Here is an 18,572-nt window from a genome sequence, read left to right on the forward strand (position 1 = left end):
ATAGATTTATTACAAGTGCAGAGCAGAATTCATGATGATATCACATAATAGGATTCAGATTTGTTCAGAGTCCTGCCTCCCCCTATTGGCCATTCCACAGCTGAGCCAGGCAATCTGATGTAAGGACCCCTCTGCCTGACGAATCACACAACAGTTTGTCCCAATCCAGACATTTACATTGTGGTAACTCCCAGTGGCCAGCTGCAAACCTGAGATGGATTATGAAAAACAAGATCATGCAAAGCATACACAAAACAAATTATTGAACAGCACCTCAAGTGACGTATCTTGTAATAGATCTAAACTCCAGAATTGGCGGTGTTCCCATGAAACCATTCATTCTGCACATCTAAAGGCAACGTCACGTTGTTTTTCAGCAGTCGTCGGTCACAGACTTCATTTACTGTACATTACCCTAACGCGTCAGAGGCACTCTCCCCAGTTGTGTAATCTGACATGCCTATCGACTCCGTCCAGCCAGTGGACGACACCCCTCCAAAAAATCCAACATTTTTGCTCTACCCAAAAAAAAATGTTTTTCTATGTTAGTTACACCATGTAGTCGCTAGTGACAGGAGAGAAAAATAAAATTGTATTTACATGTTTTCATGCGGAAGGGAGAGAAAAAGTTTATGATGTAATAAAAGCCAATAGTGACCAATGCTGTACAATGGCGAACAGTTCAATAAATTTCCAGGGAAATAGAAACATTAGTTATATCACGTAATCCACATTCAGTAATCCTGTTGTATGCAAAAAATGTACAAAATGCATGCTTTTCTGATAAACCATTGCTAGTGTATGAGGTAAACACAAAACTAAAGCCTCATGGGAATGTCTTTTTGAATTGAAGACCTGCCTCTGCCCCTTATTCATTGGTCAAGAGACCTGTCTTCAATTCAAAACGTCAATCCCATGAGACAGTAAGTTTAACTATCTTGTGATCTTGTTCATGAGTAATGGGAAAAGGGAATGTGAGATCGACAAGTAGATTGGAATGGTGGCACCAGTTTGGTCCGAGGTGGTGAATTGGTGGAGAAATGTATAAACCTGCATATTACCTATCTCGCTGTAGTCATGTCAAGTTGAGGAACCTGCACTGGTACAGCGTGTTGCCGCACCCACCATGTGACAAAACAGCTCAGGATCCCGGTTGGTAACTCACCCAGGCAGACACGCGGTCCAGTTCCACCCTCCAGAAATGACCCTCTATCTGCCGCAGCCAGGTGTTGAGTTGTTGACCCTTGGCCTGGTCCAGCCACTCGGGTCCCCAACAATGAGGATCTTACGAGCCTGATCACCCTCGGGGAAACATGCCACATGGCCGTAGTGCCGTAACTGATGCTCCTTCAAATGCAGGTAATGTGCCTCATTCGGGACTCCATGAGCAAAACAAAGTCAAACCAGTGGTAGCCAAGGATTTTCCGGAGAGACACAGTGCCAAAGGAGTCCAATCTTCATCTCAGGTCACTGGATAGCGTCCATGTCTCATAACCATCACGATAGCAGCAGGACTCTAAACACTTGGACCTTTGTCCTTTTTCATAGGACACCCCTTTCCAGTGACCTCATGACCCCCCATGCTCTCCTAATCCATCTACTGACTTCGTAGGAACAACAACAACAACAACATTTATTTATATAGCACATTTTCATACAAAAAGTAGCTCAAAGTGCTTTACATAATGAAGAAAAGAAAAATAACAGACAAAATACAAAATTAAAATAAGACAACATTAGTTAACATAGAAAAGGAGTAAGGTCCGATGGCCAGGGTGGACAGAAAAAACAAAAAAAAAAAACTCCAGAATTAAAAGAGTCACAAGCGACCTGAATGCCACTGCCGAGGTCAGTAAACCTCTCAACGAGGCCGACACTCTCTCCGCAGACAGACACACTGCTGATGGTCATGCCTAGGAGGTCATTAAAGGCCTGGATGTTGGTTTTTATCAGGACACTCGCAAGCCCAGACACTCAGACCCCTCAGACCCCGATCAGAGTCCTCCATTGACTCAGCGAAGATCACAGCATCATCAGCAAAGTCAAGATCCATGAATCTTTCTTCACCAACAGATGCCCCACAGCCGCTGGACCCCACGACCTTGCCCAACACCGAGTCTGTAGGAACATTCAAAATTTGAGAAATCCTCTGACCTGACCAAGTCATCACTATTGCAGATGGCCAAAACACGTGGCATTGCCAACACTTTCACTTGGGCTAACAGTCTTCACGTAGACGGAGCAAACGTGTGACGTACAAATGTTATTCCATGTCCGTCAAACCAATGATCTTATTATGAGTTCATTGTTGTCCAGCATTTCCAAAGCATTCAGCCTTCCCTGGTATGTGCGTGCCGATCTGTAACTGAACGCCATCTTTTCTTGAGTTAGGACAGTTCACGAGTTCTCCTAAACCCTAGTGAAGTTAGGAGTTGTTTCCTCAATAAGACAAATTGATAAAGTGCTTTTACTTCTACTCCTAAGAGAAGGGCCAGACTTTTGAACAATTTCAGACCATTTTCCTACTCTGAGTCGGTCGTCTATTTTCATATTGTCATTAAAGAGTCTTTTTCCCGTTGAAGGATGTCAGTTGTCGGCGATTCAATGCTGTGTAACAATAAAATATGAAAACGTCCAGGGGTGAGAATGTTATTTTCTAGGCCCTACATATTTTCAACTCAATTCAGGAGTCGGAGGAAGCCGAAGTCTTCCTCATCTGCATTGGTCCCCTGGGCAGGAGGTGACTCTGGACGGATTGGAGGGTGACCATGAGAGGTGGCTGAGGTGCAGTCGCCGTCACCCAAAGTCGCTGGACAGCAGGGTCTTGGCTGATACAGTGGGATTCAAGGAAGAGTGGAGGTTAATTTTAAGGCTGTTATGACCGTTGATAAAATCGTGTCACATTTTAGGTGACATTTATGCAGAAATAGAGAAAATCCACCACTGTAAAACATCAGTCACTACTCCATTGTGTTACTCATTTCAGCACACATATAAACAAGTGTTCAGATCAAATGCTCGGTTGACCGTTGGCAGCGGCACCAGCCTGACCTACAATGAAATGCCATTTTTAGAAGTAACTTAACCCACGACATGCAATGCTCCGGGGGGCCTCCATTTGCTCTCAATGCCTTTTTTGTTCGCTTAGAGAAACCTCAAACAAGCAGCAAGTCTGAACGTGTAAACGCGCTGCGAGCAGACGTCCTCGGCGGAGACTCAGGTAACAGAGAGACGAAAAGTAACAGCTGCATGTTAGCTCTGGCCTGCGCTCTGATGTGGTCGACGTTAGAAGAGAAACAGCTGGAGAGGGACGTCTTCCTCCCGGCCTCCTGGCTCAGACGTTTACAGCTGATTGCTGGTAGGCACAGAGATCAAGTTGCACTTTGTGGGCACAGCGAGTTGCTGACCTTGCTAATTTTCTTCCTTTCAGAAAAAAAAAAAAAATGAAATAAAATATAAAAACGCTCCGCACCCCTGAGACACACGGGAGCGATCTTCATAGGGGTTTAAAATTTGAGGGGTGGAGGGAGAGGTGGGGGGCTCTCTTAATTTTCCATCCATCCATTATCTAACCCGCTATATCCTAACTACAGGGTGACTGCTGGAGTCAATCCCAGCCAACACAGGGTGCAAGGCAGGAAACAAACCCCAGGCAGGGTGCCAGCCCACCACAGGGCACACACACACACACACACCAGGGACAATTTAGGATTGCCAATGCACCTAAACCGGAGCACCCATGCAGACACGGGGAGAACATGCAAACTCCATGCAGGGAGGACCCGGGAAGTGAACCCGGGTCTCCTAACTGTGAAGCAACAGCGCTACCACCGCGCCACCGTGCCACCAGGTAAACCTGAAAATTGAAAATTACTGAAATGGATAGAAGCTGACGCAATACAACACGTTTACAATGGCTTATGGGTAGTCTGAAGGATGCAAGTTTAAACACAGAGATAAAATAGAGATGTTAATTGTTGGAGGGAATGACGCTGATCATAACAATATTTTGTCATCATTTAACTCAGTTGGAATCCATCCATCCCATCCATTTTCCAACCCGCTGAATCCGAACACAGGGTCACGGGGGTCTGCTGGAGTCAATCCCAGCCAACACAGGGCACAAGGCAGGAACCAATCCCGGGCAGGGTGCCAACCCACCGCAGGACACACACAAACACACCCACACACCAAGCACACACTAGGGCCAATTTAGAATCGCCAATCTAACCTGCATGTCTTTGGACTGTGGGAGGAAACCGGAGCGCCCGGAGGAAACCCACGTGGGTTTCCTCAGGGTGCTCCGGTTTCCTCCCTCAGTCCAAAGACATGCAGGTTAGGTGCATTGGCGATCCTAAATTGTCCCTAGTGTGTGCTAGGTGTGTGTGTCCTGCAGTGGGTTAACGCCCTGCTCAGAATTTGTTCCTGCCTTGCGCCCTGTACTGGCTGGGATTGGCTCCAGCAGACCCCTGTGACCCTGTAGTTAGGATATAGCAGGTTGGATAATGGATGGATAGTTAAGATTCTGGCCGCTGGATTCTGCACTCGTTGCAATTGATTGATGTCTAGTTGAAGGAAAGGTCAAATGAAGGTAGATGCTCAACTCTGGGATCGCACTATTGGTGAAAATCGCACCAGAAGTGAGGTTTCTTTGGGCAGAGGGAGTGAAACCTGCAGAAGTTCGCCAATAGAGGTTGGCTTGTGCAGATCAGTAAGCTGTTTGGGTACCCATCTTGACGGTATCCCAAGTCATCATGCACTATGATTCATAGCTGATAACCAAATGTGCAGCAGCAGCAGGCAACGTAATCTGTCTGTCTTTTTGGATGCCATGTCGATAGTTGACCAGATCGAGCTTCAACGATTACACTTGTTCTTCCCACTTTAAACACTACTGCCCATTCGTAAATTCTTCATCGAGTCCTGCTCTTTTCACTTCCGTACTGAGCCAACATCCTGCGGTGGATTTCAGCAGGTCTCACTCCCTCTTCCCCGAAGAAATGTCGCTACAGTGGTGCCAACCTGCAACCTTGCGTCTTCAGACTACCCATAAGCCATTGCGAACGTGTATTGCGTCAGCTTCTATCCATTTCAGTAATTTTCAGTTTTCAGGTTTACCTTCAGGGCGGCACGGTGGCGCAGTGGTAGCGCTGCTGCCTCGCTGTATGGAGGCCTGGGTTCGCTTCCCGGGTCCTCCCTGCGTGGAGTTTGCATGTTCTCCCTGTGTCAGGGTGGGTTTCTTCCCACATTCCAAAGACATGGTGGATTGGTGATTCTAAATTGTCCCTAGAATGTACTTGGTGTGTGTGTGTGTGTGTCCTGTGGTGGGTTGGCACCCTTCCCAGGATTGGTTCCTGCCTTGTGCCCTGTTTTGGCTGGGATTGGCTTCAGCAGACCCCCCGTGACCCTGTGTTCGGATTCAGCGGGTTGGAAAATGAATGGATGAGGTTTACCTTCATAGAATCCAATAAATGCAGTTATTTGAAATTCTGTCATCATGGTGCCCCTAGCATAAACCGTTGGATCAACCCGGCTGGCGATGTTTCCTTCACGACCTCAAAAGCAGGAGGCTGTAAAGTTTGATGGTAGACTTTTTGCTGCACGGCCAACTTTTTTTCATTCTTTCTAGACGGAGAATGCATTTCATTTAATTTCTTTTATTTTGTTTCTGGGGGTAGCTGACAAGAAATACTGCTGGATGTCTTACTTAGGGAGTTTTCTTTTATTTATTTATTTTTTTTTCCCATTTTGAAGAGAAATCACTTGTCAAGTGTATCTCATTTTAAAGTGTTTCCCCGAGGATGGTAAGCGCTTAAAAATGTCTTTAATTTGCTGGGACTCTACATAAAATAAACAAAGGAGAAAGCTGGGAGTTCTGTGAATCATTGCCGTCAGTTGATCTGCTAAGGACAGAAGTGCTTTTCCATGTGAGCTAACAGCCCGCTTGGTAGGGATTACAGCTGTGCTATGACGGCTTTTATCTAAACAAAATAAATGCCATTGCCTTGAAGGCACTGCTGAGATGGAGTATGGAACACCAATCCGGCTGGGAACTTGAAAAGTTTCTTCTGATCACTGACTGACAAATGAATCCAACCAGATGATAAGGACAGCCCCTGTCAGCGAAAACATGTCAAAAGAAAGAAAATAAAATACGTCTTCCATTGTGTAGGAGTGAACAAGGATGCTGGGATTAGGTCAGTGTTGGGATCGTTCTCCGCTCCACGGCCGAGAATTAAATAGAGCAGCTTGTAATCGGAATGTTCTGGAAACTTCATGGCCTCCAACATGCAGGCGGCTGAGATTTAACACGATTGGGTCCGTTCTCTTCAGAAATTTTAAAGCGACCCCTCAGATCTCCAACCTGGGGTGGGGAACTGAACGGCAGAAGGAGGAATTATCTTAAATGACTGATGGCCAAGTCACTTGTGAATTCTAACCCAGTGAGTTGAGCTGTCCTGATATTTCTGGCCCAAGTAACATTAACATAAATAAAAGTAACAAAAATGAACAAAACAGACCTAAAACATGAATTGGAGGGGGAACCCTGGCCGAAACGTCAACACTCCACCAACTGAGCAGCCAGAGCGCCTGCACTCCAGAAGAGGCCCCCCCATCTGACGCTAAGTCTATTCGGGCCCGGCCAGTACTTGGATGGGAGAGCAGCTTGAGGTGCTGCTAGAAGAGGTGTTGGTGAGGCCAGTGGCGGACCGTCAGGGCCTGCTGGCCTAAAAAAATATCTGAATCACAAACTGATGTTAATTATATTTTGTCCATGAATACTTATTAAATAATTCCAAATAGTCTGTCCGCTTCCTTTCATAGCTTTTCGGATGGCTGTGCTGCTTCCAGACATGTATATTCGTATTAAAGCATTTAACCAATCACATTTCAGCCATCATTTGTTGCCAGGCAGGGTCAAAGTCAAAGAAGTCTGCTCGGGAGGCCTTCACAATCCATTCTGCAGGCCCTCTAACACAAAATAAATGTCGATTAAACTGTTGCTTCAGCCAATCAGATTTTGAGTTGGTTTCACTAGGGCCCTCTAGCAGGCGTACGGCAACGTCACCGTATTCAGACCCGTTGATTGGATAGGATGGTGTAATATAAAAATCTGAATGAGAGCATCATGGGGCAGCTGTACACATTGGTATGTTTGGCGGTGACCATTCCCGTGTCCACTGCTTCTGTCGAGCGGACATTTTCAGCCCTAAAGCGAATTAAAACTTATGCCAGAAATACGACAGGGCAGGTTCGACTTTCAGCATTAGCTTCGATGGCGATAGAAAGGGACTTCGTGATGGAACTGAAGCGCACGGATAATCTGTACGACAGAGTAATTGAACTGTTTTTGAGGAAAGACAGGAGGATGGATTTTGTTTACAAATAATGCAAATTTTTGGTGAGTAAAATGTTGCGATTTTCCTAAATAATATTGCAAGTTTATGAGTTATTATTGATGTTTTTAATGTGTGTCGCGGGCTGTAGCTGCAGTAGAAAGGAACTTGTTCACCCCTGGTTTGTCTATTCAATAAAGGCATTTATTGTGGCTACAGGAGTTATCTATCTGCGATGCAACGGCTCTTTATACTGTATTTCTGCATATTAAGATGGTTTTTATAACCATAAATTAGTTTTTGAGGGGCGGGTTGATTCAGACAGAGCACTACTGAAGGCCTAGGTGTGAAATGCACGGTCCGCCACTGGGTGAGGCCCACCCTGTGGTCTGAATGTGGATCCCAATACCGCCGGTGCAGTGATGGGGATGCTGTGCTGTAAAAATGGCACCAGACATAAAATCAAAGTCCTGACTCTCTGGGGTTATAAAAGATCCCTGGGTGTCCTAAATAAAGAGTAGGGTGTATCTTGATGTCCTGTCTATTATGCCCAACTCAGACTAGTTATTCTGGCCCCGTAATCATCCCTTGTCTATAACTGGTTAACTATCTCGCCACCTAATGTGTGGTGAGTGGGCTGATGCAAAAATGGCTGCCATCAGATCACCAAGGTGGGTGCTGCACATTAGTGGTGGTTGTAGCGGCCCCCCACTCACTATGTAAAAGCAATTTGAGTGATGAGAAAAGTGCTATATAATTGTAAAGAATTCATTCTTCTTCTTATTATTATTATTAACTCACACCCTGCGGTGGGCTGGCGCCCTGCCCGGGGTTTGTTTCCTGCCTTGCGCCCTGTGTTGGCTGGGATTAGCTCCAGCAGACCCCCGTGACCCTGTAGTTAGGATATAGCGGGTTGGATAATGGATGGATTATTAACTCATATTCATGTGGAACAAGATGATCCACTATGGCAACCCCTAACAGGAGCAGCCGAAAGAAGAAGAAGAAGATTGTATTCAATGAGCTATGGAGACTCCACTTCCCTGCCTTCCTTTTATGGTGCTGGGGGCGGTCCTTAGCTGTGCTCTATCCGTGGCCCCACCTCTCGACTGTCCACCCATAGAATAAAAGGAACATACGAAAGCAAGATTACACACAAAGAAACTAAATAATAAATAACTGAAGCACTGACTTGGAAAACATAATTAGGCATTTATTTATTAAAATAAATGATAGTAATGACAGAATGAAAAATGCACAAAACAAGACAATAAAAAGGACAACTCAAATATAAGCTAAGGGTAAAATGTAACAAATGGTAATTTGGAGCTCGTATTGTGACAGTTCCCATTATTAACAGGTTTTCAGGAACATTTAAGACACTGTGTAACAATTTGAATAATTAGCATGAAGGCGAATGTCCACCAATGTTTATTTTTTCAAAATTCAGTCCCATGATAGGCAGTAGCAAGCAGGAAATGGCATTTTCGAGAGACGCATTCAAAGCGCCCTATAGATTGAAGCACGGGATTAATTGTCAGGGAATATGTTATTTCTGTCAGCCGGTGCCTGTGACCAGGGGCGTCAGGGTTGTTCGGTGGCTAGACAGACCATTAAGAATGTATTAAACACTTCTCCAGATGAAGGAAGTCGCTGCCTGCCAAAAAGCACAGAGCCCAACTATCAATTTCCAAGCGAACGCCACTACAAGAGGAGCTGGAGCAACTTGGAAAAGTTAAAAGGTCACGCGGGTCAAAGTGCACATTTTAAAAACTCTGTCTGGCTGGCTTCCTTCGCAGACTTACAGAAAGCTGGCATGCCAAACTCATTCAAGAGCCTAAATAAATAATAAAGGGGCCAGTGAGCTATTTTCTTCCATGAATTAGGTCACCAAATTGAAAAGCTGCAGAATAAGGAAAGCCGAGCTGGACTGTGTCAGCTGGTGAATGTACAAAAGTAATTGGGAGCAGCCTACTATGAGATTGGGGGGGGGGCTACAGCGGCAGGGTGGGAAAAACCCTGCGGAAACCTAAGGCCTATAAAATGTTGGACCACTCTCCGAGCTCCTCTCAGGTTTGTAATACCGTTTGAGGTCGAGAGGGGGCGCTGACGCTAACGTTTTCCTCTCTTACTCCCACCACAGTACAGTAATCCCTCGCTACATCGTGGTTCACTTTTCGCGGATTTTATATGTAAGCATATCTAAATATATAACGCGGATTTTTCGCTGCTTCGCGGGTTTCTGCGGACAATGGGTCTTTTTACTTCTGGTACTTGCTTCCTCAGTTGGTTTTCCCAGTTGATTTCATACAAGAGATGCTATTGGCGGATGGCTGAGAAGCTACCCAATCAGAGCACGCAGTTAAGTTCCTGTGTGCTGCTGATTGGCTCAGCGACGGAGTGCTGCATTAACCAGGAAGTCTCATCTCACTCATTCAGCATTAATGTGCTCCTGCTTCAGGGGCCGCGTCTAAGCGCCAACAGAAGATGCAAATGATTGCAGGAAAGGTAAAAGTTTTGGATATGTTGAAGGAAGGGAACAGCTACACCGCTGCAGGACACCATTACAGCATCAATGAGTCCACGATTCTTTTTATTTAAAAAGGAGGAAAAGCATATAAGATCTACGGCCGCAGTGTCCTATAACCAGGGCGCAAAACGAGTTGCAAGTGGACGTGATAAGGCTGTAGTCTGGATGGAATCTGCTTTAGGAATCTTTGCAAGAAGGTCGACGACGTCATGACCGCCTACAAGCTGCTCTTCGACCGGAAAAAGAAGCAGCGGCAGCAACTGCCGATCACAATGTTTTTGCAGCCTCGCAAAAAAGAGCCAGTTCATACTACTACTACGGATACACCTTCGGAAATCGTGGAGGAGGTGCCCCAGGAAATGGCACCGCCGTCTGAAGAGACGTTAAATACAGTCATCAGCTGCGCAGTAAAAGTCATCATCACCTTCATCGTCATCATTTTTACTGCGCAGCATATTCATCACCATCATCACGTCATATATAGCTACGTGTACTTCGCTATACAGTAAGTGTAAACTTATCTACCGATTTCATATTGCTTAGCAGTTGTCCCTCTTATTAATAGAGTAAATGGTGGGTTGTAAACAATACAGGGAGGGTTTAAAAACGTCCAAATACACGTTAAATAATTAAATAAATATGGTGTCCCTACTTCGCGGAAATTCAGTTATCGCGGTTGGCCTTGGAACCTATCTCCCACGATAAGTGAGGGATTACTGTACAGAGAAGATGTCCGATGAGGGAAACTGACTCTGCCCCTTTGGGTCCCCCATGCTATAAATCCCGCTGCTGATGGGAGGAGACGTTCACTCTTATACCAAACCAGAGACAGGACGGAGTTACTTGCGGGGAACTCTTACCTACCCTCTCTAGTTTGTGGAGACTTTCTGTTGCACAATGACCATAATTTTTGTCTCTCTATTATAATAAAAAAATCCTGCGATGAGACGAGACGTTTTGGGTGACGAGATGACACTTTTTGGAAGATTTTTTTCAAGTCCCGCGAGTTGAGACTTTGGCCATGAGATTTTTTCAAGTCCCGCCCTCCTCTCAGCCACGCCCACGGTGGTCCTCTCTCCTCTCATTCATGTGAATGCTTTTGACAGACGCAGTTTCTGCTCTCTCAGCTCTTATAAATGTTAACGTTTTCCACACTTTAAGTTCCCAATAAAAGAAGACGTATTATGTCCAATTCTTATTGAAGAATTTTATCACAAAGGGTTATCAAGAGAAGAAATGAGAACACGGGCAATCCTAGCAGTGAGAAACGATGAAGTCAAATGAATTAACGCCAAAAATGACGATCGGTTACACGGCATATTGGTAAAATGCATATCAATAGACTTTGCTGAAACAGTTGGTGGTGATGGTGTGGAAGATGAGAACATCAATTTACAATATCACAAAGAATATCTACAACCGTTAACACCGTCCGGTTTTCTAACGCACAAATTACTGTAGAAAGAAGGACGTATCCAAGAAAGGTAATATAGGACATCTCCAGGGGATAACATTAGACACCAAAGGAGATCTTGATATGTCATTCGTATTAAAACGTTTACAGTTTCCCGTCAGAATAGCTTTTGCAAATCTCAGAGCCAAACATTTGAAAAAGTCGTTTTATTTATTAGAGAGAAAGAAATAAAATTCAGTCACGGGTAGTTATACGCCACATTGTCACAATGAAAGTCCAAACACAGAATCAAAATTCAATACGATATTGACAAAAATGTAATTAAAAAAATTGTTTTTACTGAAGTTTTACAGTAAAAGTGTAAATTTAAAAAGTATTTGCGTGTAAATTTCAAAGCCAAACAGAACTCAATCATATTATCAATGAATAACTCTAATGCAACATGAAACATAATTTACTTTGAAATTATTGCGTTTTACTATTTTTTACTATGGTTAATTACTCGGTGTAACATAAAATAGTTAGTTCTATTATGCATATGTAACAATTCCCATGAAAATAACAATCTGTTTATCCGCATCCCCATACGCGAGCGACAGGACCGCAAAGAGGCTAACGCATAGTGCGATCATGGAGATTGGCGACACAACCACAAAGAGGCTAAGCCCCCTAGTTTCTCAAAAAAAATAAAAAAGATTTTTCGTTAGAATTAAATGGCGACATCCCTAATAGTTCCAGTGGCGACCACAAAGTATTCATTTCTTTGTCATCCAGCATTGACCCACAATTGATTTCAAGTGGCTGTCTTGACACTGATCAACAGAAAAAGACTCCTTAACGTCGAAATGAAAACAGGTCTCGACAGAGTGGTCTGCAGGTATGAGCTGCTTTAAGTCAACCACATGCTCTGTGTGGCGTTGTGTAGGCACCATGTTATATATAGTCTAGTCCGATGACATCACTATCACTAGACCCCCACAAGGCATTCTGGGAACTGTAGCCTCCTTGGGCAATGACACCTCTGTAGACATCCACAAGGCATTTTGGGAACTGTAGCCTTCTTGGGTGATAATACCTGTATGGACACCCACAAGGCATTCTGGGAACTGTAGCCTCCTTGGGCGATGATACCTGAATAGACTCCCACAAGGCATTCTGGGAACTGTAGCCTTCTTGGGTGGTAATTCCTTTATGGACACCCATAAGGCATTCTGGGAACTGTAGCCTCCTTGGTTGACAATACCTGAATAGACACTCACAAGGCATTCTGGGAACTGTAGTCTTCTTGGGTGATAATTCCTTTATGGACACCCACAAGGCATTCTGGTAACTGTAGCCTCCTTGGGTGACGATACCTGAATAGACACTCACAAGGCATTCTGGGAACTGTAGCCTCCTTGGGCGATGGTACCTGAATAGACACCCACAAGGCATTCTGGGAACTGTAGCCTTCTTGGGATGGTAATTCCTTTATGGACACTCACAAGGCATTCTGGGAACAGTAGCCTCCTTGGGTGACAATACCTGAATAGACACTCACAAGGCACTCCGGGAACTGTAGCCTTCTATGATGATAATACCTTTATGGACACCCACAAGGCATTCTGGGAACTGTAGACTTCTTGGGTGATAATACCTGTATGGACATCCACAAGGCATTCTGGGAACTGTAGCCTCCTTGAGTGACAATACCTGAATAGACACTCACAAGGCATTCTGGGAACTGTAGCCTCCTTGGGTGACAATACCTTTATGGACACCCACAAGGCATTCTGGGAACTGTAGCCTTCTTGGATTATAATACCTTTATGGACACCCACAAGGCATTCTGGGAACTGTAGCCTTCTTGGGTTATAATACCTTTATGGACACCCACAAGGCATTCTGGAAACTGTAACTTCCTTGGGCGATGATACCTGTATGGACACCCACAAGGCATTCTGGGAACTGTTTTCCTGTAGGATAGCCTTGTCGGATTCCGGGGGTGCCACCAAGGGGTGCTGCAGGGATTTATCTTCCCCAGTTTCTGGGACTTATGATTGACCCTGAAGTGCTTCCATCGGGCTATGCCCTGGCATCAGAAGATAAAAGGTGCCAGTCAACCAAATCCAGGTGAGTTGGAGTTGAAGATGGAGGACAAACAAAGCTCACTAGGGAGTGTGGAGGAGATGCAAGTAATGAAGAGAGAGAGAAAAAAATTGGGATTTGTGTTGGTGATTTTTTAAAATAAGCCTTTCTGTGAGGTAATGTATAATAATAACCCTTACGTTTTATATCTAGGACTTGTGTCTGTGTGGCTGTGTCTGGGGTATGGGGTGCTGCAACGCCCCCTACTGGTCACACAACTTTTTAATAACTGCAATCCATCAAGCTACTCCTAGAAACACAGTAAATGTAATAGTTAATCAAGACGCTTTAAGAATTAAAAAAAAAAATGATAGCGCTAAATGACTTCATTCCAGAGAAATGGGGAGGGATTGTTTGGCTTTTTTTATTGGGGGTCCTCCAGTGACTCCCGCCATGAATGTCTCTACCAGAATTCCATTATGGTCTCTGATGGCTCTGATTACTGGGTGGCGCGGCAGCCAACTGAATGTCATGGTACTGGACACTTTCTGAAGTCCAGCTGGCCCAAACTACACGCTATATTACATCATCATCCATTTTATTTATTTATTTGAAATTTTTTTTTTATCCTTTTCCAGATGAAAGTAGCAGTCATTTTTCCTACATTGGATCTGAAATTTAATTAGGGCCCTGCTATTCCACAGACAGACGGAGTGGCTTGTGCTGTTTCCTTACAGCTCCAGGAGACCGAATTCAAATCCTGGCCAGGTCACTGTGACTGTGTGGAGTCTCCCACCTCCACTTCAAGTCGGGGGTCTCTTTCGGGAACCGTGGAGATTCATCCACCAAATGAATGAACGTGCAAACTATGAATTAATGACTGAGGAAATTATTAATTGACTAGAATGAATGAATGATTGATGGCAAACAAAAATGGGCAAATGAATAATTCACAGATTAAAATGAAGAAGTTATTGAATGAATGATCAAAATGAATGAATGATGAATTGACTAAAATATGGCGGATTCAGAAAGCATTCCCCTCCTGCGCGCTTTCTTGGGTTGCAGATTTAACTTTTCAACCATTTTTGCCCATCAATCTGCAAGCAGTAACCCGGAATGATAAAGTGGGAACCTGTTCTCAGAAAGGTTGGCCGATTGATTAAAAATCAAAAACTGAACTCTCTCCTTCATTGGAAGTGTTCAGAGCCTTTGCTGTGGCCCTCCATGTGATGCATCCCATGTGCTTTGATTCTCCTTGAGATGTTTCTAGAACTTGATTCGGACTCCACCTGTGCCACACTGAATGGACTGGACATCACTTGTGGACCTGTGGATAGAAGGTGCACGTTAATACAGTGCAGTACAATACAATTGACTTTTGTATGGTAGCCCAAATCACACAAGGAGTGCCGCAATGGGCTTTGACAGGCTCTTCCTCTTGACAGCCCCCCAGCCTTGACTCTCTGAGAAGAAAAAAAGAAAATGGAAGAAACCCTGGGAAAGGCAGTTCAAAGAGAAGACCCTTTTACAGGTAGGCTGGGCGTACAGTGGGTGTCAAAAAAAAGAGGGTCAAAACAACACAATACACAGAACAGAACACAAGTAATCCTCAATACAATACAATAGTACAATAGAAATATGACAAGTACAGAGAAGAATTCAACACTAGATGATATCACATAAAAAGATTCGGATTTGTCCAGAGTCCTGGAGACCTCAACCATCAAGCTGCATCCTTTATTGGCCATTTCACAGCTAAGACAGCACTGGGCCAGCCAATACGATGAAAGGACTCCTCTACCCGATGATTCCTGCTATCCTCCATCAGAGATGACTTTACCTTAGGCAGGCAGAACCACTTGACAGGTGGGCAGTGGCACCAAGTGCCACACTTGAGTATCGAGAAGAGAAACAGAATAGGTGAGGGTTAGTAGCAAATTCTAACTATCATGTTACTTATGTTTTGGTGCTAATGACTAACAACAAAAATACGGTCCCACAGCTAATCAACACAGCCGATTCCATCTGCCCTGTCCTTTACTTTCCTGGAAAACTAGTCAAGCCAGTCGTCTCTGATGCCAACAGCTTCCAGCGTCAGAACGGTGTGGGTCTGGGTCAAAGTACTGTATACCAGTCTAGAAGCTTCAGTTTGTATTAGCAATGTTGTTTGAGACTACTTCAAACTAGAAAGTGGTACTAGACAAGGATGCCTGCTGTCACCACTGCTATTTGCAGTCACCATTGAGCTACTGGCAGTTCACTTTTGAAATATTTCTGAGATAACGGGGACCATATTACTTATGTTTGAGTGCTAATGACTGACAACAGAGATTCAGTCTGTACAGTTAATCAGCAGCTCTAGTCAGGGTGTGCTAAACTGAAGTAGTGAGTCTTCAGCCCGAGACTGAAGGAGCATCTCTTATAGTAGCAGCCAGACCATTCCACAGTTTAGGGGCCCTGTAACTAAAAGCTCAACCACCCACTGAAATTTTATTAATCCTTGCAATCATAAGCAGAGCGGCATCTTGAGATCTTAATGTGATATCACATAATAGGATTCAGATATTTTCAGAGTCCTGGAGACCATGGCCATCAAGCTGCCTCCCCTTATTTGCCATTCCAGAGCTGAATCAGCACTGCGCCAGCCAATCCGATGACAGAACCCGATGATTCCTGTGATCCTCCATCAGAGATGACTTTATCTTTGGCAGGCAGAAGAACTTGGCAGGTGGGCAGTGGCACCAAGTGCCACATTTGAGTATCGAGAAGAGAAACAGAATAGGTGAGGGTGAGTAGGAAATTCTAACTATCATATTACTTATGCTTTAGTGCTAATGAGGGCGGCACGGTGGCGCAGTGGGTAGCGCTGCTGCCTCGTAGTTAGGAGACCTGGGTTCGCTTCCCAGGTCCACCCTGCATGGAGTTTGCATGTTCTCCCCGTGTCTGCGTGGGTTTCCTCCGGGTACTCTGGTTTCTTCCCACCGTCCAAAGACATGCAGGTTAGGTGCATTGGCAATTCTAAATTGTCCCTAGTGTGTGGGTGTGTTTGTGTGTGCCCTGTGGTGGGCTGGCGCCTTGTTCAGGGTTTGTTTCCTGCCTTTTGCCCTGTGTTGGCTGGGATTGCCTCCAGCAGACCCCTGTAGTTGGATATAGCAGGTTGGATAATGGATGGATGGACGGATAGTGCTAGTGACCAACAATAGAAATGCAGTCTGTACAGTTAATCAGCAGCTCTAGTCAGGGTGTGATAAACTGAAGTAGTGAGTCTTCAGCCTGAGGCTGAAGGGGCATCTCTTATAGTAGAAGGCAGACCACTTCACAGTTTAGGGGCCCTGTAACTAAAAGCTCAACCTCCCACTATTATTTAATTAATCCTTGCAATCATAAGCAGACCAGCATCTTGAGATCTTAATGTGCGCTCAGCTTTGTAAGTCATGATAAGTTCAGATAAGTAAGCCGGACCTCGGCCATTTAATGCTTTATATGTTAAAAGGAGGATTTTGAAATCTGCCCTAAACTTAACCAGGAGAAAGTGTGAGGATTCAAGAACTGGAGTTATGTGTTTGTATTTTCTTGTTCTTGTCATAATTCTTGCAGCAGCATTTTGGATTAACTGGAAGCTGTATAAAGAACAATTTGAATGAATTAATACCAAAAACCAAGCCATGAAATCCATGGAACTCTCTGTAGACCTCCATGATCAAATATTTGGTGAGACATCAATCGGGCAAGGAGATCTAACCATTTGGAAAGCTTTTGAGTGTTTATAGGAGCAGAGTGGCCTCCAAAATTTTGAAATGGAAGAAGTTTGGAACCAGCAGGGGTTTTCCTAGAGTTGACCATCCAGCTAAACTGAATAACCAGGAGAAGAGGATCTTGGTCAGAGAGGTGATTTCCAACACCAATGTTTCCGTAACTGAGCTTCTACTGAAATTGGAGAACCTGCTCAAAGGACAAGCATCTCAGCAGTGCTACATCAGTCAGGCGTTCATGACAGAGGGTAGTAAAAGCCAATAGGGGGGTGACAAAATAATATTCTTTGCATTTATATAGCGCTTTCTCGCTACTCAAAGCGCTCAGCAATTGCAGGTTAAGGGCCTTGCTCAAGGGCCCAACAGAGCAGAGTCCCTTTTGGCATTTAATGGGATTCAAGCCGGCAACCTTCTGATTGCCAGTGCAGATCCCTAGCCACAGAGCCACCACTCCGCAAAAGGCAATTGAAGGACCCTGAGAGTATAAGGGGAAAAAAAAGATTCTCTAGTCTGATGTAACAAATATTCACCTCTTTGAGCACAACTGCAAGCACTATGTCTGGTGAGGACCATGCCGTGCTCCTCAACTGCCTAATACCATCCTTACAATGAAGAATGGCAGTGGTAGCCTCATTCTATGGGGGTTCTGGAACAGGGGAGGACAAATGTGGCCAAATGCAGAGGGGTCCTTGAAGAAAACCTGCTCTGGAGTGCTTGCCACCTCAGATTCGGAGGACGGTTCACCAGTCAGCCTGACAATGACCTGAAGTGTAAAGCCAACACAGCACCGGAGTGACTTTGGGATAAGTCTCTGAGTGACGTTGAGTGGCCCAACCAAAAGCCATGATTGAAACCCCCATAAACACATGACTCAGGCGCCGCCGCGAGTGGCAGCCTTTCCAGATGTGAATTTTCCATTGGGATTAATAAAGTATCTATCTATCTATCTATCTATCTATCTATCTATCTATCTATCTATCTATCTATCTATCTATCTATCTATCTATCTATCTATCTATCTATCTATCTATCTATCTATCTATCTATCTATCTATCTATCTATCTATCTATCCAAAACATTTGTGGAGAGACGGCAGCTTCCAGACGCTTCCTATCCAGTCTGACGGAGCTTGAGAGGATCTGCCAGGGAGAGTGGAGGAAACTGCTCAAATCCAGGTGTGCTAAGCATGTAGAGACACACCTGAGAAGACACAGATTGGAATATCTGCCAAAGGGACTACAAATCACTAAAAGAAGGGTCCAAATACTTACATAAATGAGAGATTTCAATTTCCAAAAAGGGCAAATTTCAAATGAAATATACAGCAGAGTGAAGCGTTAAGAAAGTAAAGGGGTCTGAATAGTTTCTCAATCCACTGAAAATGAATTATTCAATGAATGATCAAAATGAATAAATGATGAATTGATTTAAGCAAATGAATGAATGAATGAGTTCAAATGAATGAACG

The sequence above is a fragment of the Erpetoichthys calabaricus genome, chromosome 17 (assembly GCF_900747795.2).
Source record: "Erpetoichthys calabaricus chromosome 17, fErpCal1.3, whole genome shotgun sequence".
NCBI classification, from domain to species: Eukaryota; Metazoa; Chordata; class Cladistia; order Polypteriformes; family Polypteridae; genus Erpetoichthys; species Erpetoichthys calabaricus.